Consider the following 23,117-nt stretch of genomic DNA (forward strand, 5'->3'; position numbering starts at 1 on the left):
GAAAAGAGTTGCTTGTGCTAGGGTATTTTCAAACTAGGAGTCAAAATAAACTTACAAAACAACTTGAGATGAAGACCTAAGAGTAGCAAACAGCTTTATCTTAATTTTGTAATGGGTTTTGGAGAATACCTGTTTATAGTCTGGAAAATTCTAGCAAGATAGTACTTCCTATCTTGCTTCTTTTCAGCATTATTTATTTTGCCGTCATTTATTTATTAATATATTTATTCAATAAATACTTATTGAGCATATATTCTAGGCTAAGCCTTTTTTCAAGCATTGGGAATTCAGGAACAGGCACTAACCACAAAGAAATTTTATTTCCACTGGAAATACAAACAAATGAATATCTTTGTGTGTGAGAATAGAGCCAGGATAAGGTCAAGTTCAGAAGCACAGTGTGTTATGGGAACACAGATAAAAAGCTCACAGCCTAGATACGGGGACAGGACTAGATACGGGGACAAGAAAAAAAAACAAAAACAAAAACAGAAACTTCCAACAGCAGAAGTAGAAAATATTAAAAAAAAAGAAAAGAAAAGAAAGAAAAACCCTGAAGCTTCTAAAAGCATAAAATATTTTTAAAATGAAATGGAAGTACACGTGGCTTGAGAAAAGGAAATTTGAATATGGAAGTAAGTGAAGTTTGAGAGATGTAAAGAGAACAGACACTGTTGGTTTTTGAGATGAGCAGTGAGCTTAGCCCTGCATCTTTGAAAGCTCCTTCTGACAGTCATGTGGAACACTGGAAAGCACTAATGAGGTTAGAAGAAACTGCTTAAGAACAGGGAATGATAAAGAGTAGCATGAGCCAGCCAACAGCATGTGATCACAAAGATGCCTTAGGAGTGCATATAAATGAAGAATCATGAAAATTAGAGTGGTAAGCCTGGTAGATAGACTGTTCTTGGGAAAACAGTTTCAAAATGTTGGCTATATATTTCCATAGCACGAGATACACCCTTGTGCCAAAATGACTATATAAATATATATGTATCTCCTTTAGAGTAATATGAACATTGTTTTGTACATTATCCAACTATGTAAGTCAATACTTCGTGATTTCAAAACAGCATTTTTCATAGAATAGTTAATATATCTATTTTAACAATTTATCCTTTTGATATTAACTAGCCCTATGAGAGGATAAATACATTTTCTAGTATAGATAGAGATTTGGGGTGGAGACATGACTTTTCTGTCCTTTATTTTTCTGTTATCATAAAAGGAAGTTGATCATATGTTGATAACAAGATAACCGAGATAACAAGAGTACTATTATCATTTTTTTTAAAGTAAAATATAGAAGAAGAGAACCGACTATAGCATTCCTGCTTCAGCAAAACCTAGTAGTCACTGTAAGCTCCTGACTTGAAGCCAGTGCTGATGTGCACCACATATGCACTTGTGGGTGCTGCTCTGTTATTTAGAGTTGGTAAGCACTCCAAATGATAAACATCTATCACAACCAGGTTGTTAAATAATTTCCATATCATCTCTATCTTTCAATTCAGGACTGCTTTTCCTTATGTACTCGAAAACATCAGTTTTAACCTTACTCCTCTTCCCTTTTTGAAAAATTTCAAAGTTCTTTATTCTAAATCTATTTTGTATGTAGAATAAGAAACTGTGGTAGGGATATGTTTAGTGTGCCAGAGACAATAAATGCATGGCAATTTATGAATGACACTTTAAGAAAACACAAACTAATTACAAAAACGTGTCCAGGCATTTCTAATAAACAGTTACTTTTTTTAATAAGAAAATTAACACAGTAGTTTATTTTACTCTCTACGGGCCCTGGATGAAACCTGAAATAAAAATAAAGTAATACCATATTTACAAATCAGAAACAGCATTTCTTTCATATTTTATGTCATCTCCTGAAATCTCACATTCAAACACTGAGAGGAATTGAGCCTACTCAGCTACTAAGACTTGGCAAGATCACAGCTCAAGATCCTATGCCTTTAGAAAAATGATATTTTCTGACTATCCTTAGCACAAATGTCTCAGTAAAGTTCTCCAAGTTTCCATTTCTCTCACTGAAGCTTCTTAACCCTCTATATGATTTTTAAGAATGAATTGTATAGATAGGCAGCCCAAGAAGTCAAAATCCCCCCTAAAAACTACATTTTTTAGTATATCATTCTTAACAGCTTATACTCCTGGTGTTTAATTTTTTTTTTTTCTGAAGACTGCTAGTTGAAATTTAAAGTATCAATAAAGGAGAAAATACACATAAATAGTATTATTTACACACGTAACCATTCGCAGAGATATTCTTAGATCCTTGCCTGAGTTTCTGTAATGGATTCCATTTCTAAAGACTCTTCAAACTGAAGCTAGCACTAAAATACTTTAGCATGGAGGTAAATCTGCTTTATCCAGTATACTTTAGATGATTATGAGCAATTTTGAAAGGCCAAATAAAAACATGTTCTCTAGTCCTAAAGCACTGTATATAGTTCAAAATATATTCCATTTTGAGTATGAACTTTGGATGATTATTATTAAACACAATGAAAATGAATATTTGGAGATTATTTTAACATAATGTTGGAGAGATATAGTTTGAAATCCAAATTGAGGAAATGTTCTATTATTTCAACACTTTTGGAATTAGTGGTGTCTCACAATTAGGAACTGTTCTCTGATTTCAGTAATCTCCAATATCATACATAGCAACATCTCTGTGGGTTTCCTCTGTTCTCTCCAAACGGGGTCCTATTGGATCAGGAATCAGGTTGGAGAGTGGTGGCTAGCATGGTCTCCAGATCTATTGTTATATACTGGGCAAAGACCCTTAATCCATGGTTAAATGAGGTCCTTTTAGAACAGATATTCATATTGAGTCCATCAGACTATGATTAATTACAGACTCATCTATTTGTGAAGATTTCATTCAGTTTTCTTATAAGCAAAGTTTTGACATAAGCAAGTACTTTAAATACGAATGCAAGTATAACAGAAAGACATCTGAACATCTGACCATTTAAATTTACATGAAGAGGGAGTGATAGATCTATTGTTTTTTCCTGCCGTCTGCTGAATCAAGAAATTTGCTTAGAATATCTATATTCTTATAAAACTTTCTGGATTCAGAAAAGTACTGGCACTAGCTTACATATAGGTTATAAGTTCAGAATTCTTGAAAACTTTGAATGCAGAGGAGTATTAAAATACATTACCACAGTTTCTCTGCACTGGATAAAAACATAGAATGCCTGAGATTAGGTTAACTCTGGTCGGCATCATCTGTCCTAAATACTTAATTCCTAGCTACTACCAAGTATGCCCATTTTTCAAATATATGAGATAATTGTGAATAGTTCTTTTCCCTTTTTTGAGTGACCTTTAATAATAAATAAACAAACGAAAGATAAATTACCATCTCTGCCTTCATGGTTTTGAAGGAAAATGGGCCACAGGCAGTCTACTATGATTTTATATGTATGAACGAAGTCCATAAGCAGAAGTCAAGGAATGTACCACAAAAAGGTAATTACAGAATAGAGGAGAATAATATGTGGTTGTTTTGCACATTCTATTTCATAAGTGTCTGAAACCCGAACAAAACCTAAAAGTTTTTGTGGGCAGGAATTTTTCCAGATTTACAATAATGCTAAACCACAATACAAGAATGTCACTAACATTGTGTCCATTGTTCGCTCTGGAACATAAGCTCATTATAGCTTTCAACCAGCAATAAGGAATAAGGAAGCATGGGTAATGGGCTTCTAATTTTTTTTTGTTAGTTTGTTTTTAGTAAACCGTTAAGTTGGCCTGTATTGTCTTCTAATGGATTAAAAGAGACAACTAAAGTAGAAGTCATTTTGTAATGACTAAAGAGAGAAAAAATTAGATGTTATTATTATTTGCTTTTATTCTCTTGGTGTCTCATAAATAGCTCATGTATGTGCGTTATAGAGGCAAGCTCAGTCTTAAATGTGAAAGTTTCTAGGGGCATAAAATGGAAGTAGTGATTTGATTAGGTTACTGAAGTTGCAGATGAGTATTTGTGGTGGTCAGAAAGAAATTAAAGGGTGGGATGGATGAAGGCTATGAAGAAGGGTCAAGGATGTCTAGGGCTTAATATTTAGTAGCCAGTTTAAATCATTGTTACATCATACAAAACTAATTCAGGAAACTTTGGTGCAAAAACGGTAAGAGTCATGTATACCAAAATCTCACACATCATTTTGACAAATGAATACATTACCTGCCTTTTGTATCTTCATTAAGGTAATATTATTTTTCCATAAGCATCCTTTCCTAACCAGTTGCTAATGATGCTGTATGAATAAGTAACTATTTAAAAAGTACATATATATATATATATATATATATATATATAAATTCTCCTTGAACTGTCTTCAGGCTTCAAAACAATTGTGTATGCTTTAAAACACTGAGTAAAGAGGGTAAACCAGTATACTTGATGGTGAAACTACAGAATTGACTGAAACTTCTAATTGCTCCTTTCTCTCATATTCTCCTCCTTTAGCTCAACATAATTAATGGCTCCGTCTGAGTAGTGATTGTGCACTAGATTTCTGCTTTCTTGATTGCACAAAGCTTGAGGAAGTTTGGATTTTAGAGTACCACAAGGAATGAACATCTGATATGGTCATCACTGCTTCCTGCAGGTAGGGAGGAATATCCCTTTCTGTTTCCCTCCTACTCTAGCGCCTGTTCTTCAGAGAGCCAGCTGATCTTATCAAGTTTATTTGATAAGTGCTCTATTATATTCTTTCAAAAACAGGCAGTAAACAAATATAGGTGGGTTTGTAAAGATTTTTTTTCAAGGCCTTTAATTATTCTGTTGTATATTGTGGATATCCCAAAAGGAGAAAAATCTTAGGTATTATCTTCCAAACTATTTTCTTCTGCCACCCCAAGATTAGTATTTTAAAAATAAATCCTTCAAATATCTTTAAGGCTAATGATCCATGAAATATATTTTAGAAAACCATTGCACTGATAAATATCAGACTCTATGGCATGCCGTCTCTCTCTCTCTCTCTCTCTCTCCCTCTCTCTTATTTCTTAGTCCCTTTCCTCTCTCTTTCTTTGATATCATACCCAACAATGTGATAATTTGAATCAGTGTAATGATCAAGATTATAACAAAATGGACATAAACTTCTGACAACTAGAAAGAATTCAGTCACTAATTTTTAGCCAGTTTCCAGAGAGGATATTGCAAAAGGTCATCATTTAGTCCTATTGCTTTGGGAAGAACCCCCAGCCAGCATTTAAAAATTTTGTAGAAACTCTATATGTTATCCAACTTCCCAGTATGCTTTAGCCAACTGTTTGAAATGTGTGATTTATTACCAAAATTAATGTAGACATCATGCAGTAGGTTCCTGGATATTCTTTAGAGAAGTTTAAGCATATGCACGATCCATAAATCATAGCGTTAAGAAGAGAGAAACACGATTCTGGCATGTAGTCACTGACTCTCAAATACCATCAGATGTTTTCACTTTGTTAAAAATAAAATATTGCTTTTATTGTCTTTAAAGATGCCTTTTGACAAGCAGTATAACGTAGAAATATTAAGACAGGGTTTTTTCCCCACTGATCAATAGCTCAAAAAGTTTGCAGAAAAATTCAGAAGTATGTGAGGAAACAATTTTGTTTCTAAATGGAATTTGCTGTGATCAAGAACATGCTTTAAGAATTGAAAGAGAAAGGTAGAAAGTCAGGAGAGTGATCACCAGTGGTTTTCGATTCAACATGATTTGAGCATCAGTAGCAACTAGCCACAAGTGTTGCATGCCCTATATGAACACCTTTTGTCAAAGTCACTTTAACCTGTTTCAACCAAGAGATGAAGTTTATTTCTCCACTCCGTATATGTGTACTTGACCATATTACTTCCTTTGACCCATGGCATGTTACAAAATGTGACACAAGCAGAGATTTGAAAATACCTCAGGGCTCATTCTCTGTGTGCTTGAAAATCTGAGATTGCCATGTAAACAAAGCTGGCATAGCTTACTGGAAAATGAGAGACCACAGATAGCTGAGATGAGCTATCCCACCTGAGGATCCACCAGCCTGCCAGTAGCTAGTCACAAGAGTGGGGTCATGTGATATTACCCAGCATCCAGATGAGCTGCCAGCTAACCATAGATAAGTGAGAGGGCAAGACCATCAAAACTGGCCCACTGGCGAGGCACGGTGGTTCATGCCTGTAATCCCAGCGTTTTGGGAGGCCAAGATGGGCAGATCACCTGAGGCTGGGAGTTCAACACCAACCTGGCCAACATAATAAAACCCTATCTCTACTAAAAATACAAAAATTAGTTGGGTGTGGTGACGCATGCCTGTAATCCCAGCTACTTGGAAGACTGAGACAGGAGAATCGCTTGAACCCAGGAGGCGGAGGTTGTAATGAGCCACTGCACTCCAGCTTGGGCGTCAGAGCAAGACTCTGTCAAAAATAAATAGATAAATAAATAAATAAACAAACCTTGCCCAAAGTGACAGAGCAGGAGCATCACTATCTTGGACAAGCACCATTACTCTAAAGTTCATCTTGATCAAAATATTCCTAAATCCAAAGGGCATCAACCTAATGGCCAAGGTCAGCATCACCATAAACCGTAAATGACATCTCCAACCAGAAACGTTCCAAACCCCTCCTTGACCAGAGACATGCGTCCCAAGATAACCTTCCCTCTGGCTGGAGAGATGATGTCAGCCCCAAGCTAACCTCCCATCCAACCAGAGACATTCCAACCCCACCATAAACTTCTTCCCCCCACAGAAACATTCCAAGCTTATGATAAGCTCTCTCACCCTGAAACCAATTGCCTTAGTCTGTAAGAGATAGCACTACTGACCAAAATCGGCCAGAAGCCCCTCTCAGGTTTATTCCCCAAAATAAATCCATTTTTAACTGTTAAACCACATTTTATGTTTCTTTTCTCTTTCTTTAACTTTTACACACACCACATGGAAAATCAAGATGACCTACAGAATTGAGCACTAATAAACCTCATGACTGTTTTAAGCCACTACATTAGCGATTGGTTTAATATATGGCAAAAGCTAACTGAAACACCTCCTTAGCATAATGGAGATGTCAACACATGTTTACCAAATACCATTTCCTTTTCCTTTTCCAGGATTCAGAGAGACAGTAAATTCCCTACCCTCTTTTGTTGTTAGCTTGGTGCTGGCTAACGTGGTGATTTCTAGCAAATGTCTTCCACCATTGCTCAAATTAATAGTTGCATTTTTTGGCTGGGCGCGGTGGCTCAGGCCTGTAATCCCAGCACTTTGGGAGGCCGAGGCGGGTGGATCACAAGCTCAGGAGATCGAGACTACGGTGAAACCCCGTCTCTACTAAAAATACAAAAAAATTAGCCGGGAGTGTTGGCGGGTGCCTGTAGTCCCAGCTACTCGGGAGGCTGAGGCAGGAGAATGGCGTGAACCCAGGAGGCGGAGCTTGCAGTGAGCCAAGATCGCACCACTGCACTCCAGTCTGGGCGACAGAGTGAGACTCCTTCTCTTAAAAAAAAAAAAAAAAAAAAAAAAAAAAAAAAAAAGTTGCATTTTTGTGCTTATGTTTCTCAATAGTTACCTCTATTTGAAAGGAAAGTTAATTTAGGTAGCTTTCATGCTGTTGGATATAACACTCTGGTATAATTAAGAGTCTATTTTAATGTGATAATTGGCCCTTTTCACAAGTCAGTTTCTGCCAAAGGAGCACATAATTACTATCTAGGAATTTAGGCCCCAGGATCACTGGAAGGCCCGGGGATTTCTATTGACTGTGATAGGTGTTTACCCAAGGTAGATTTATCTGATCCAACTGGTTCAAAACTAATTTAGGACACTTTGCTTATTCTGTTTACTTTTATTCAGTCTAATGTGGAGTAAAAATACTTAAGAACTTAAGGGGCAGAAGGCTCATCAAACCAATACAAGGAATCTCGAAGGATTTGGGTAGCATTTCAACAAAGAAGGCTACTCCAGTGCATAGACATACTGTCCTTGGAGGGTGGAGTGACCGGGCCAAGGAAGAGTTTCAGTTTCCCTTAGGGATAATTTAGAACAGCTTCTTAACTAAAGAAATGCTAAACCTATTCCCTGATAATTATCAAAACTTTCAATAAATTCCTTGCTAAAGTCCAAAAGAAGGGAAAAGGACTTGGATGTATAAAAAACATGAATTTACAGAAATAATGGGGCTATAAAAATTGAAAAGTGGAATCCTTGGGGAAAAATAAAAATTGACTTTGAAAAAGATTTATTTTCGGTTCCTTCAATTCAGCCACAAAATATACAGATCAGACACTGGTTGCAGTAAGAGTTTACAGAAAAAGATGGGGTTTTAATTGAAAATAAATACTGCTTTCCTCATCTCAGGATTTCATATAGACAAGATGAAAGACAGCAATTTGGGGATGGCCATGTACAAACAGCCCATTTGTAGTCTCTCGTAGTCTCCTTTATCAGATGATGTTGGTCTCCTCATCATTTCTTAAAGGACTAAGTTCTTAACTTCGTTTTCAATTTTTGAACTATTTCAGATCCTATTTCATTTTCTAAACAGATGTCCAGAGTTGAACATGTCCTGTGTTTTAATAAGTATTTGGAAGATCTGTAAAAAAAATTCACATAAAAAATAATAGCAATCATAAGTAACCCAAACTGCATAATAGTTTTTGCAGAAAAAAAAAAATTGTTAAGTGTTTGGATCACAAAAGGCATAAAGAGGGAGCTTGGAAACAATTTGAGATACATACTTTAAAATGTACATGTTTTTTATTTTAGGAATTTCCATTTTCACTATTTTTATAGGTGATGTTTTGTAAGACATTAGGAGTGAATAAAAATAAAATGTATTTCACATATATTCTGCAATTGGTAGTAGATTTATCATGGCGTTAATCAAGCTTAAACTTCTGGGCCACTATTTCACATTGGCCATTTGCAAGAAAATGACCCACACTTTATATTTATTATTTTTTATTTATTTTCTCAAGGAAGATAACCAGAATTGTATGAGCCTCTGGTCTACAAAGCCTTCATCTTCTCTGATTTGTAAAGAATGACCAGTTATCAACGCCTTTATCTGTTCTACCACTAATCTACCTATTTGGATCTCTTGCCACTGCAAACTCTAGAACTCCTGTGAGTATTTTGGTGCTCTAAACATTTTGAGGTTCCAAGTCTGTAGACCGTCATCTTTTCTTTTATTTCCCCTTATAGCCACATGATACTCACCCTCATTCCCAGTCTATGATCCTACCTCTGTCCCATTTTCCGAACAGCTACCTTTATAGCAGTTAAATATCATCCTCAAAAATGGTGTCTGCACAAGGAAAAGATTAGTTCACTGGTAGTCATAGATATACTTCTACTCAAATGCATGTTCAAATTTAGCTATTACTGAGAAACTGCTCACCCTATGATGTGTACTCAGTTACCTGGCTGTGGTGCTCACATAGTTAATCTGCACAACTCCTGCTGCTATTGTCATTAGGAGGTATTTGATAATGTCAAAATAAGCTGCTTTGACCTCACCTTAGATATATATCCAGAGTCTAATTTCTCAATACATTGATCATGAACACCCCAATCTAAGGAACCATTAGGTCTTTACAGGATTTTCATCCACTAGCACTCCTCCTTCCGCCCTGGACCCTTTATAGTCTCTTTACCCAGCAGGCAGAAATGATGAAGGTACAAACTGAATCAGATTCTGTTAGTCTTCCATTAGTAATCATGCAAAGGCTAACTAGGAGAACAGGGGAAAGGAGGAGAATGAGGAGGAGGAGGAGGAAGAAGAGGAGGAGGAGGAGAATGAGGAGGGACAGGAGGAGGAGGAGAAGGAGAATGAGGATGGGGAGGAGGAGGGGAAGGAGGAGGAGGACAGGGAGGAGGAGAATGAGGAGGGGGAGGAGGAGGGAGAGGAAGAGGAGGGAAGAGTGGGAGGAGGAGGAGGGGTAGGGGGAGGTGGAGGAGGAGTGGGAGGAGGAGGATGAGAATGAGAGAGAAAGATTAAGAGAGAAAAAGGAATATCTCCACCACTAAGAGGCAGGAAAAGAGATGTGAGAGGCAGGCTTGGACTTCGATTTAGAGTGTATGACTTCAACTCTGCTTCTGATCTTATGTTTGATTATAGTAAATCATTGAGCTTTCTATGCTTCAGTTCCCATAAAATAAAAATGGGGATAGTGTGAGTAACTGTTGCATGTGTTATGTATTTATTCTTTCATTTATCATAATTAAAATCTTTAATACACAATGTGTCTGACATATGGTGATTACACAATAAGAGTTAGCTATTACTATCTTCAGGATAACAGTTTACAGAGCATAATAAAGAAGGGAGTAAAGCTCCTAAAAGTCAATTCAGATAAGCTTGTTCAATAGCAATGGATCAAAAACACCTCCTTCGATAACTCTTATGGATTTCCATGATAGAATTGTGTTAACAATTGTAGTAATATCTGATAATTTGTACACACACACACACAGAGTTATCTAATATGTACACACACTAACTTATTTAACCTCTATAAGAAATTTAGGAAATAATTACTAGTGTTTTCCCCAACTTTACCAATGAGAAAATTGAGCCATAAACTATTTAACTTGTCTAAGCCAGGATTCAAACCCAAATAGTGCAGTAGCATCATATGTCTACTAACTCCTTAATGACATTTAAGATTATCTGACTGGGACTGGATAGATAAAAACAGTGGATTGTCTTACAGACGATGATTTAAGATTGATTATGTCTGTCCATGTGTAATACACCTACTCTTTCACAGATATAGTACATTCAGCCAGTCTGCCCTTTTCTGTTGTCTACAACATTTCATTAGTGGAATTTTAAAAAGTCATTGTTATCTGAATTCTGCAGAAAGACAGAAGTAGAAGTACATTGCAAAACTGCATTTGGATAGTTTCCACTTCAGATTTTACTTTCTCCTTTGTGTAGTTGTTCATATTCATTGGATCAATGATGATTCATTAGACACTCTAGTGACTACCTTATATTGTAAACATATGCATATTTATTCAGAATCATTGCACAATTGTTATCTAAAGTTAGAATGCAATTCTGTCATCTTTTATTTCACAGTCTGGGACAGTTTAACCTATGCATGTAGGCTTCACAAGATACGCTACCATTATTCTTACTAGAGCGGGTTGATTTGATACTCCTTTTCACCTCCTCATCTCACTGTTTCTCTTTGCTTCTTGTTGCTTAGGCTTACAAACTACAGAGTTGTGTGAATACTTGAGACAAATTTTAATCTACATAATTTCACCAAGGCTATATGTGTGATTCTAAAAATCTCAGACTTTATCTAAGTTCTAAAGAAACTATTTAACCCACACTACTATTTTCTGTATATATTTCTTTGTATGGCAAAAGTAGAGGCATGTTTTCTCACTTTTGTGGTATTACAGAACCCCCATTTTCTACACCATGAAAAATCTTAGGCAATGTATGTAAAATAACTCTATTAAATAAAATAAAGTTATCAGTACCTGCATTTTTCAGTTTCAAGTATTAGCAAATTTTAGTTGTATTGACTAACTTACGTATTCTTTATATCATTATTGATGATTATTGAGTAATCATCGTGATTATTGGTTTTATGGAGCTTCCAGATGAGTCATGATTAAAGAAAAGCTGCTTTTAAATACAGCAGCCACCACTTATCTGCAGTTTCAGTTACCCATGGTCAATCAGGGCCTGATAACAAGTGAATACAGTACAATAAAATATTTTGACAGAGAGAAATAGATTATACTCAATAATTTTTGTTATAGTTTATTATTTTAATTGTTATGACTTGTTATTAGTTACTGCTATTAATCTCTTATTGTGTCTAATTTATAAATTAAACTATATCATAGGAATACATGCGTACAAAAAGCATAGCACATATAGGGTTTAGTACTATCCACGGTTTCAGGCATCCACTGAGAGTCTTGAACTGTTCCCCCACAGATAAGTGGGAACTATTGTAATAGAAAATAAAATTGCCGTGAAATACACATACACACACACATACACACACACACACACACACACTCAATTGCTCAGTTTTGTGAGATAATAAAATTTTCTGAGGGCTATAAGTTAAATAGAAATGAGCCAGACAAAGGTATACGGAAAGGTGGGGGAAGAAATTAAAACTGAGTGGGGCATAGAGGTATCTGTTTAGGAGAGAGAACAAATGCAGACAGCTGAGAAAGACAATATCACAGTCAAGGATTAGAAGTTTATGAAATTCGAGAGTGTGAAGAAAATTCACTCACCCTACTAGTTCCTGAGACAATTCTGACAAAAGTGGAAAAGATATTAAAAGCCCAGTGCCTACATTTTGCTGCCCAAACTCTAGTTTTCAATGTGTCTAACCTGAGTATTTAGTATCCACATGACACCAAGCTGCACTTTCTTCCCCAAATACACTGTGTCCAACATTTATATTTGTCACTCAGCCATTCACATGTCTGCTGCTTTTATTCAACCATTCACTCACCTTTTTAGTAAATAAAGCAAATACTGCTTGAGTTTCTACTTTGGGCCAGACAAGAGAGAGAAAATTTCTGCCTTCATGGAATATTCTAGTTACAGAGACTAACATAAGCATGTACACATAACATATGCACATGTGATTATATGATGACTTTGTAAATATGTATACATATATAAATGTACTCATATATTATTCTGGTCTTCCACTTCATATAGAGAACTGCCTTAAATCTCTGTCAATGAGTAGACCCATAACACCTTCTCTGCTCTTGCCATTTTCTGTTCCTAAGAGGATCAGCTTCTTGAAATGAAGGGACACCTTGAAACCATAACCGGCATTGAATAGATGGTTTTCCTAGTTTGAACTTCCTTGGTTTTTGACATGGGCCTGGTTCAGTTTATGATGAGCACCAATGCTAAATATGCCCCTCTACCTTAAAAATGTATCATTATAACCACCACCATTGCATTTTCTTGTTGTTTTAACTACTCAGTCTTTGTGTTCCTCAAAGTCTAAACATACTTAATATCCATATATGGTCAGGTTCATTTAGAATAATTTCTCTCTGTAATACTCAACAAAGATTCCCCCCCCGCCCTAGGAATAATGCTTCTGTCACTTAGGCAAAATTAGTTATGTTACAAAGCTAAGTTAACTCCTTAATTTCCATGACATAATTATCAGAATTTATTCTTCACTAAATCTACCTGTCAAATTCTGGTTAGTGAGGACTTTTCTTCACTATTGAATCAGGGATTCAAGATAACAGAGGCTTCGTCATCTTGTTACACCAGCATCTTAACATAAGAAAATATCCTCAGTAGGGAAAGAAAGAATGAAATGTCATGCCTGCTGTTAGCCAGATATATGTATCTTCAAAAAAGGTCTAAATTTAGGCACCCACAGTTTTATTTGAGCCTCAACATCTTTGACCAATACATAATTATCAATTTGTTATATTTGCATAGTGTTTAGAAAGCATATTTCTACATTTTATTATATTTTTCCTTACTAAAAACACTGTCACCAAATAATTATTATGTTTATTTTGAGAAGAGAAATTGCACTATCATAAGACTTAAGTTACAAATCTAAGATCACAAAGCCAGTAGGGAAGACTTCTAAGTAGGCTTAAAACTACAAACCAGGTCTTTTTCTTTTAAATAAATCCAATTCTTTCCTTCATTATATCATATATACCCTACCTGGAGTTTGGTTATTAACATATGTAGCACCACAGATTTTATGAAACTCAATGAGACTTTTTAGATAATCTTATCCAATATATTTATTTTACAGATGAAAACATCATAGGTAAGAAAGGTTAAATGGTTCACCCAATGTATTCAGCTAACTTCAACTCATCTAACTTCAAAATCCTTGCTTTTTTCTACTACTCTACAATACCAGTAGGTTAAGTGTTATTAGGTACGAGACACTCAGTATATACGTAGTGAAAGGAGGTTTTATAACTGATGTATTATGAAGCATTTTCACTAGCTTGGTTGGAGACCTTCATTCACTCCTTATGATATTTCCATCGTCACTTTTGTGCGAAGGTTATGGATGAAATTAGCGTGAAAAACCTACTGTTCTTCTCTTCTTCTATCCTTAGGTACCTTAGAAACCTCTGCCCTACTGATAGCAGCTTGCCTGTACATTTCTGTTTTAAATTGCCTTCTCAGTAAGTAGTGACTTATTAATGATTGCCTTCCTAGTATTTCAACTTGCCAAGATATAAGCAGTCGAGTCTTTTAGTAAGAAGATTTCCAAAAGAGTCTATACCACCAGAGACAAATGAGTGTTTACAAAAGTCACATTGTGAAAAAAGTCGAACTGTCCACTCTATAGCTAGTACTAAATTGTTTTCTTCATAATTTCAGAATTACTCCAAACTCATAGTTCCTGGTACAAACAAAGGTGGAAAGATATTTGAAATCCTCTACCTAAAAACTAAAATGCTCAAATTCCAAGGTTCTCCAAATGTAACTTTGTTTCAGTCAAGGATGCTAAGGATGACAGTTCCAGAATGTAGGTTCATTTTTTTGCTTTCCTTTTCTTCTCTTTTTTTCTGTAGTTAACTCTTTCTCACTTGGAATGACTATAGAGTTCCCTTCAAGTAAAGAAGGAAACTTGGTCTGTAACTCACTGTTTTTCTCATAATGTTGTTTATCTATAACAAACTGTATTGAAGTATTTATGGTATTTATAGTATTAAGGATTTATAGTATATAGGAAAATAATATGAAATTTCTACAATAATTTTATTTTAAGGCATTAGTATTATTATTTAAAAGGCATGCCATATACCATTTCTTTCGAAGCAAACAGAAAAATGAACATGATAAAAAGATACATTTGAAAGCAATTGATGGTATTTATTGGGATTTTTATTTTTGTTTTTTTGAGACAGGGTCTCACTCTCTCGCCCAGGCTGGAGTGCAGTGGTGCAATCTCAGTTCACTACAGTCTCCAACTCTGAGGCATAAGCAACCCTTCCTCCTCAGTCTTCTGAGTAGCTGCGATCACAGGCATGCCACCATGCCCAGTTAATTTTTGTATTTTTTTGGTAGAGACAGGGTTTTGCCCCATTGCCTGGGCTGGTCTTGAACTTTTGGACTCAAGCCATCTGCCCTTCTCAGCCTCCCAAACTGCTAGGATTACAGTGTGAGCCACCTCACTAGGCCTTATTGGGAATTTAATACTTTATTCTTTGCAGGTAAAATTTGATGACTAGTCTTAAAAGAGTCTTTTGAAGTTGGGTTACTCTAACTCATATATATTGGACATTATTACATAGAAATAATATATTATTGTTCCTAATGATAGCTTTTACTAGATTTTATATGTTCTCGGACATATATACAAGTTATTTTCATGAAATAAATATGAATGTTGGAAAGTTCCCATCTATGTCTTCTTTACAGATCAAATTGCAGATCTAATTATAAAGGCTGCATTAATTTAAATAGTGTACAGGACAATGTTCACTAAAATCTGGCTAGGTATGTAATTAGTTGCTACCCATCTGGCTTCACTGTAGATTGGATCTCACTGTGTATTAAGTGTTACATAAATAAGTGCTTATGAATAATTGTTAATTGATTTAGCTTTCATTAAAAAAAAAAAAACTGTAGCAACAATACTGTAGTTGTCAGTGTAGGTAAGATAATAGAACGCCTTGAGGACTCAGTGAGAGTGGAAGCCATTTCTACTCCTAGGCCTGAAGGAAAGTTGAGGGGAAGATAAACAAAGACTTACAGCTGTATAAGAGAGTTAATGGGTAACTTTTTAAGGTCTAGCAAAGCAGGTTAGGGCAATAAATGTCTGAATCTTGCTGTCTTCCCACCTATGCTCTCCCATAATTGTCTCCTATTAGCTGAAGCCAACCAAATGCCAGAGGACAAAAGAGGTTGACTGAATTGGCCCACAGAGCTCAGCTTCCTGGGGACTGGAGGATGGAAAACGTTGAAAGCAAATTAGCCATACGATCCCTATTAGCTAGAGAGGTAAAATGAAACTATCTAGTCATTAAATTTATAGTTTTAGGATATCCTGATTTGTTATGCTTATAATAAAATAACTTTATTAACTTTAGTCAGAAGGCAAACAAAATCATTTTCTAAAAATTTTACTGAACATTCTAGCTGTGAAATTTGAGAAAAAAGGTGTTTGTGTGTACATGTGTTTATGGGTTATTTTATATTTGATAGTGGATCTATTCTCTTATTTCCTTCTTCAAATTACTTTATTATCTATATTTGACAAATTAAACATGGGAAAAACTAAACAGGGTATAGATGTGTTTTTTTTACATAGTTACTCTCTTCTTTTTTATTATACAATTTATAGTTTATATATAAAACACTTTACTCGACAACTGTAGAACAGACATAATTTTCAACTACCTATGGAAGTTATAAAGATGTGTCACATAGTTTGGGTAACTATACAGACCGGTTTGCTCAGGAAAGTCCTTGTTTGTACCTATTGTCCTTAGGAGTCATCTGGTGAGCAGGTGTTTTATAAAACTCAAAAGTGTGACAGTTTAAAATAATAAATAATTTTGTCACCTTACATATACTGGAATATATAGTAAGTCACACACAAAAAAATCAAAGACAGAGCATGTTCTATAACCACAGTACAGCAGAAATCAATAACAAAAAGCTAATGAGAAAGTCTGCATTTCTGAAACTGAATATTAACACTTCTAATACATTAGTTTGGGGACAAAAATCACAATAAAACTTAGCAAATGATAATAATACATGATTATTAATTGATTTAGCACACATTTGAATGTTAAGGGCTAGAAATAAGATAGAAGTGAAGGAAAATTGAATCCTTAAGCTTACATTAGAAAACTATAAAATCAATGTGCTAAACATTCATTCAGGAAGGTGAAGAAGACTAAAAGACTATAAAATCAATGTACTAAAAATTCGTTCAAGAAAGTGAAGAAGACTATTACCAAAAAGATAGTAGAAGAAAAAAAATAAAGAATGCAAAGCAAATAATGGAAGAAAGAAGTGGACAAAATGTGGTTAAAAAAATGAAAAAGAAAAAAAAACTCAGAAATCTCAAACATTAAAAATGTTTCAAAACTAAAAAATTGTAAAATGATAAAAACTTCGAATATTTAAATGAAATACACAAATTACAAAAGCAGACTGACTCAATAAACAGAAAACCTAAAATGTATACATTTATCAAAAATTATGTGATAAGGCAAGTAATTAAGATAAAAGTTATAAAAATTTGAGAAAAAGAAATGCAACAATGTTCACAAATGATACAGCTTTGCACATAAAAGTTCCAAAGCAATTAACAGATAAATGTCGTAAAATTCATGAATACATTGCTGAAAAAAACAAAGAAACTTACAAATGAATGCTACCTTCTACCAATTAAAAGTTTAGAAAATAAAATTTTTATGACACCATTATAAACACTGCAAAAATGTCAAGTAGTGATGAATAAACTTATATTATATTTTTTAAAAATATAAGACTTTTATTAAGAAAATTATAAAACATTTTAGAGAAATTCAAAACCAAAATAATTTTTGTATGAATTAAAGAAATGTTAAACTCATTATTGGAAAAAAATTCTGTCCTAATGCATGTGTAATTTCAATGCAATATAAAGTTAAACTATTATTTAATGAAAATTAGTATGCTAATTTTACACTTATTTGGAGTGCAAGGGGGCAAGAATAACCAAAACACACTTTAAAAAGATAAAGTGGAAAGACTTGACATTACAGGACAAGAATAACCAAGACACGTCATACATTGAGTGCTGAAATTTCTGAGATAGAGCTATAAACTTTTTAGATGTTAATATTTAATAGGAGAATATTTTCATAACCTTACCTTGTGACTAATTTTTTTCTTTTTCTTTTATTTCATGTATATATATATATTTGAGGCTCTTGCCCAAGCTGGAGTACAGTGACATGAACAAGGCTTATCGTAGCCTCTATCTCTTGGGCTCAAGCAATCCTCCCACTTCAGCCTCCTGAGTAGGTGGGACTACAGGCATGTGCCAGCATGCCTGGCTAGCTTTTTAATTTTTTGTCTCTACAAGACCCTCTACCGGGTCTTGCTCTGTTGCACAGGCTGATCTCAAACTCTTGGGTTTAGTGATCCTCCTGCCTTGACCTCCTGAAGTGTTGGGATTATAGGTGTAAATCATCATGCCCAGCCCATAACTTCACTGTGAAAAAGAACTTCTTAACTAAGACCAAAAAGTATTAACCATATATTAACAAATATATTTGATTACTTTAAAGATTAGGAGTCCTTTCATAAGTATTATAAAGAATGTAAAAAGATATGCTACTTGGTAAAAATATACATGGGAAACAAAAGACACATAATAAAATACACAAAATGACTTGCAAGCAAGAGAAATAGACAAATAATCCTTTAGAAAACAAAACCAAAAAAAGTGGCTGAAAACTTACCTGGGCACTTCACATAAGGGGAAATTTCAAATAATGAATGAAGACATAAAAATATGCCCAGCCTCCTTGGCAATCAGGTAAATATGGTAATATTGCAGACACAATAAAACATCATTACACATCATTTAAGATATGTGAAAATAGCAAATGTTGAAGAGCTATGACAAAACACTGGCCCTGATTACTTGTCCGTCCCTATTTCTGCACCTTTTGTTACATCGTCAGGTAATATCTCCCACTAAAAGTAAAGTACATTTGCTTACTTCTGACTTTGGGATTATCCACGTGGTTTGCTTTAGCCAGTAGGATGTTAGAAGATACAATGTTAGCAGAAGCTTCAAGAGCATGTGTGCCATTTGTCTTGCTCTCTGCTCTCTCTACGACTACCATAGGAAGAACATGTCTCTGTCATATGGTTTGGCTGTGTCCCCAGCTAAATATCATTTTGAATTATGGTTCCTATAATCCCCATGTGTTGTGGGAGGGACCTGGTGGGAGGTAATTGAATCATGGGGGCGGTTACTCCCCATGCTGCTGTTCTCATGATAGTGAGTGAGTTCTCACAAGATGTGATGCTTTTAAAAGGGGCTTCTCTCATTGCTCGGTTCTCATTCATCTCTTTCCTGCCACCATGTGAAGAAGGACATGTTTGCTTCACTTTCCACCGTGAGTGTAAGTTCCCAGAGGACCTCCCAGCAATGCCGAACTGTGAGTCAATTAAACTTCTTTTCTTTATAAATTACTGAGTCTCGGGTGGATGGGGGTGGAGCAAGATGGCTGAATAGGAACAGCTCCAGTCTCCAACTCCCAGCGCGAGCGACACAGAAGACCGGTGATTTCTGCATTTTCAACTGAGGTACTGGGTTCATCTCACTAGGGAGTGCCGGACAATCAGCACTGGTCAGCTGCTGCAGCCCGACCAGTGAGAGCTGAAGCAGGGCAAGGCATTGCCTCACCTGGGAAGCGCAAGGGGGAAGGGAATCCCTTTTCCTAGCCAGGGGAACTGAGACACAAACACCTGGAAAATTGGGTAACTCCCACCCCAATACCGCGCTTTAAGCAAACAGGAACACCAGGAGATTATATCCCACACCTGGCCGGGAGGGTTCCATGCCCACGGAGCCTCCCTCATTGCTAGCACAGCAGTCTGCAATCTAACCGCAAGGCAGCAGCCAGGCTGGGGGAGGGGTGCCCGCCATTGCTGAGGCTTAAGTAGGTAAACAAAGCCGCTGGGAAGCTCGAACTGGGTGGAGCTCACAGCAGCTCAAAGAAACCTGCCTGTCTCTGTAGACTCCACCTCTGGGGACAGGGCACAGCTAAACAACAACAAAAGCAGCAGAAACCTCTGCAGATGCAAACAACTCTGTCTGACTGCTTTGAAGAGAGCAGTGGATCTCTCAACACGGAGGTTGAGATCTGAGAAGGGACAGACTGTCTGCTCAAGTGGGTCCCTGACCCCTGAGTAGCCTAACTGGGAGACATCCCCCACTAGGGGCAGTCTGACACCCCACACCTCACAGGGTGGTGTACACCCCTGAGAGGAAGCCTCCAAAGCAAGAATCAGACAGGTACACTTGCTGTTCAGCAATATTCTATCTTCTGTAGCCTCTGCTGCTGACACCCAGGCAAACAGGGTCAGGAGTGGACCTCAAGCAATCTCCAACAGACCTACAGCTGAGGGTCCTGACTGTTAGAAGGAAAACTATCAAACAGGAAGGACACCTACACCAAAACCCCATCACTACGTCACCATCATCATCAAAGACCAGAGGCAGATAAAACCACAAAGATGGGGAAAAAGCAGGGCAGAAGCTGGAAATTCAAAAAATAAGATCGCATCTCCCCCGGCAAAGGAGCACAGCTCATCGCCAGCAACGGATCAAAGATTGATGGAGAATGACTTTGACGAGATGAGAGAAGAAGGCTTCAGTCCATCCAACTTCTCAGAGCTAAAGGAGGAATTATGTACCCAGCGCAAATAAACTAAAAATCTTGGAAAAAAAAAAGTGGAAGAATTGATAGCTAGAGTAATTAATGCAGAGAAGGTCATAAATGGAATCAAAGAGATGAAAACCATGACACGAGAAATACGTGACAAATGCACAAGCTTCAGTAACCGACTCGATCAACTGGAAGAAAGAGTATCAGCGATTGAGGATCAAATGAATGAAATGAAGCAAGAAGAGAAACCAAAAGAAAAAAGAAGAAAAAGAAATGAACAAAGCCTGCAAGAAGTATGGGATTATGTAAAAAGACGAAATCTACGTCTGATTGGGGTGCCTGAAAGTGAGGGGGAAAATGGAACCAAGTTGGAAAACACTCTTCAGGATATCATCCAGGAGAACTTCCCCAACCTAGTAGGGCAGGCCAACATTCAAATCCAGGAAATACAGAGAACGCCACAAAGATACTCCTCGAGAAGAGCAACTCCAAGACACATAATTGCCAGATTCACCAAAGTTGAAATGAAGGAAAAAATCTTAAGGGCAGCCAGAGAGAAAGGTCGGGTTACCCACAAAGGGAAGCCCATCAGACTAACAGCAGATCTCTCGGCAGAAACTCTACAAGCCAGAAGAGAGTGGGGGCCAATATTCAACATTCTTAAAGAAAAGAATTTTAAACCCAGAATTTCATATCCAGCCAAACTAAGTTTCATAAGTGAAGGAGAAATAAAATCCTTTACAGATAAGCAAATGCTTAGAGATTTTGTCACCACTAGGCCTGCCTTACAAGAGACCCTGAAGGAAGCACTAAACATGGAAAGGAACAACCAGTACCAGCCATTGCAAAAATATGCCAAAATGTAAAGACCATCGAGACTAGGAAGAAACTGCATCAACTAATGAGCAAAATAACCAGTTAATATCATAATGGCAGGATCAAGTTCACACATAACAATATTAACCTTAAATGTAAATGGACTAAATGGTCCAATTAAAAGACACAGACTGGCAAACTGGATAAAGAGTCAAGACCCATCAGTCTGCTGTATTCAGGAGACCCATCTCACACGCAGAGACATACATAGGCTCAAAATAAAGGGATGGAGGAAGATCTACCAAGCAAATGGAGAACAAAAAAAAGCGGGGGTTGCAATACTAGTCTCTGATAAAACAGACTTTAAACCATCAAAGATCAAAAGAGACAAAGAAGGCCATTACATAATGGTAAAGGGATCAATTCAACAGGAAGAGCTAACTATCCTAAATATATATGCACCCAATACAGGAGCACCCAGATTCATAAAGCAAGTCCTTAGAGACTTACAAAGAGACTTAGACTCCCATACAATAATAATGGGAGACTTCAACACTCCACTGTCAACATTAGACAGATCAACGAGACAGAAAGTTAACAAGGATATCCAGGAATTGAACTCATCTCTGCAGCAAGCAGACCTAATAGACATCTATAGAACTCTCCACCCCAAATCAACAGAATATACATTCTTCTCAGCACCACATCGTACTTATTCCAAAATTGACCACGTAATTGGAAGTAAAGCACTCCTCAGCAAATGTACAAGAACAGAAATTATAACAAATTGTCTCTCAGACCACAGTGCAATCAAACTAGAACTCAGGACTAAGAAACTCAATCCAAACCGCTCAACTACATGGAAACTGAACAACCTGCTCCTGAATGACTACTGGGTACATAACGAAATGAAGGCAGAAATAAAGATGTTCTTTGAAACCAATGAGAACAAAGATACAACATACCAGAATCTCTGGGACACATTTAAAGCAGTGTGTAGAGGGAAATTTATAGCACTAAATGCCCACAAGAGAAAGCACGAAAGATCTAAAATTGACACTCTAACATCGCAAGTAAAAGAACTAGAGAAGCAAGAGCAAACACATTCAAAAGCTAGCAGAAGGCAAGAAATAACTAAGATCAGAGCAGAACTGAAGGAGATAGAGACACAAAAAATCCTCCAAAAAATCAATGAATCCAGGAGTTGGTTTTTTGAAAAGATCAACAAAATTGACAGACCACTAGCAAGACTAATAAAGAAGAAAAGAGAGAAGAATCAAATCGACGCAATTAAAAATGATAAGGGGATATCACCACCGACCCCACAGAAATACAAACTACCATCAGAGAATACTATAAACACCTCTATGCAAATAAAGTGGAAAATCTAGAAGAAATGGATAATTTCCTGGACACTTACACTCTTCCAAGACTAAACCAGGAAGAAGTTGAATCCCTGAATAGACCAATAGCAGGCTCTGAAATTGAGAAAATAATTAATAGCCTACCAACCAAAAAAAGTCCAGGACCAGATGGATTCACAGCTGAATTCTACCAGAGGTACAAGGAGGAGTTGGTACCATTCCTTCTGAAACTATTCCAATCAATAGAAAAAGAGGGAATCCTCCCTAACTCATTTTATGAGGCCAAAATCATCCTGATACCAAAGCCTGGCAGAGACACAACAAAAAAAGAGAATTTTAGACCAATATCCCTGATGAACATCGATGCAAAAATCCTCAATAAAATACTGGCAAACCGGATTCAGCAACACATCAAAAAGCTTATCCACCATGATCAAGTGGGCTTCATCGCTGGGATGCAAGGCTGGTTCAACATTCGCAAATCAATAAACATAATCC

At 36.4% G+C, this 23,117-nt stretch overlaps 1 long non-coding RNA gene across 2 annotated transcripts in view; it reads left to right on the forward strand.

Moving 5' to 3' along the window:
* Positions 1 to 4,513: 4,513 nt before the first annotated feature.
* Positions 4,514 to 23,117, forward strand: part of LOC126954499 (uncharacterized) — a 28,756-nt gene continuing 10,152 nt past the window's right edge. The window contains exons 1-4 of one of the 2 annotated variants that reach the window (XR_007725616.1): positions 4,514 to 4,649; positions 9,009 to 9,156; positions 14,143 to 14,211; positions 19,138 to 19,206. This is a non-coding gene — a long non-coding RNA (uncharacterized LOC126954499). Of the gene's footprint in view, positions 4,650 to 9,008; positions 9,157 to 14,142; positions 14,212 to 15,906; positions 16,031 to 19,137; positions 19,207 to 23,117 lie in introns of those variants that run through there. The other variant, XR_007725617.1, reaches the window with a different exon arrangement.

The sequence above is a fragment of the Macaca thibetana genome, chromosome 5 (genome assembly GCF_024542745.1).
Source record: "Macaca thibetana thibetana isolate TM-01 chromosome 5, ASM2454274v1, whole genome shotgun sequence".
In the NCBI taxonomy this organism is placed as follows: Eukaryota; Metazoa; Chordata; class Mammalia; order Primates; family Cercopithecidae; genus Macaca; species Macaca thibetana.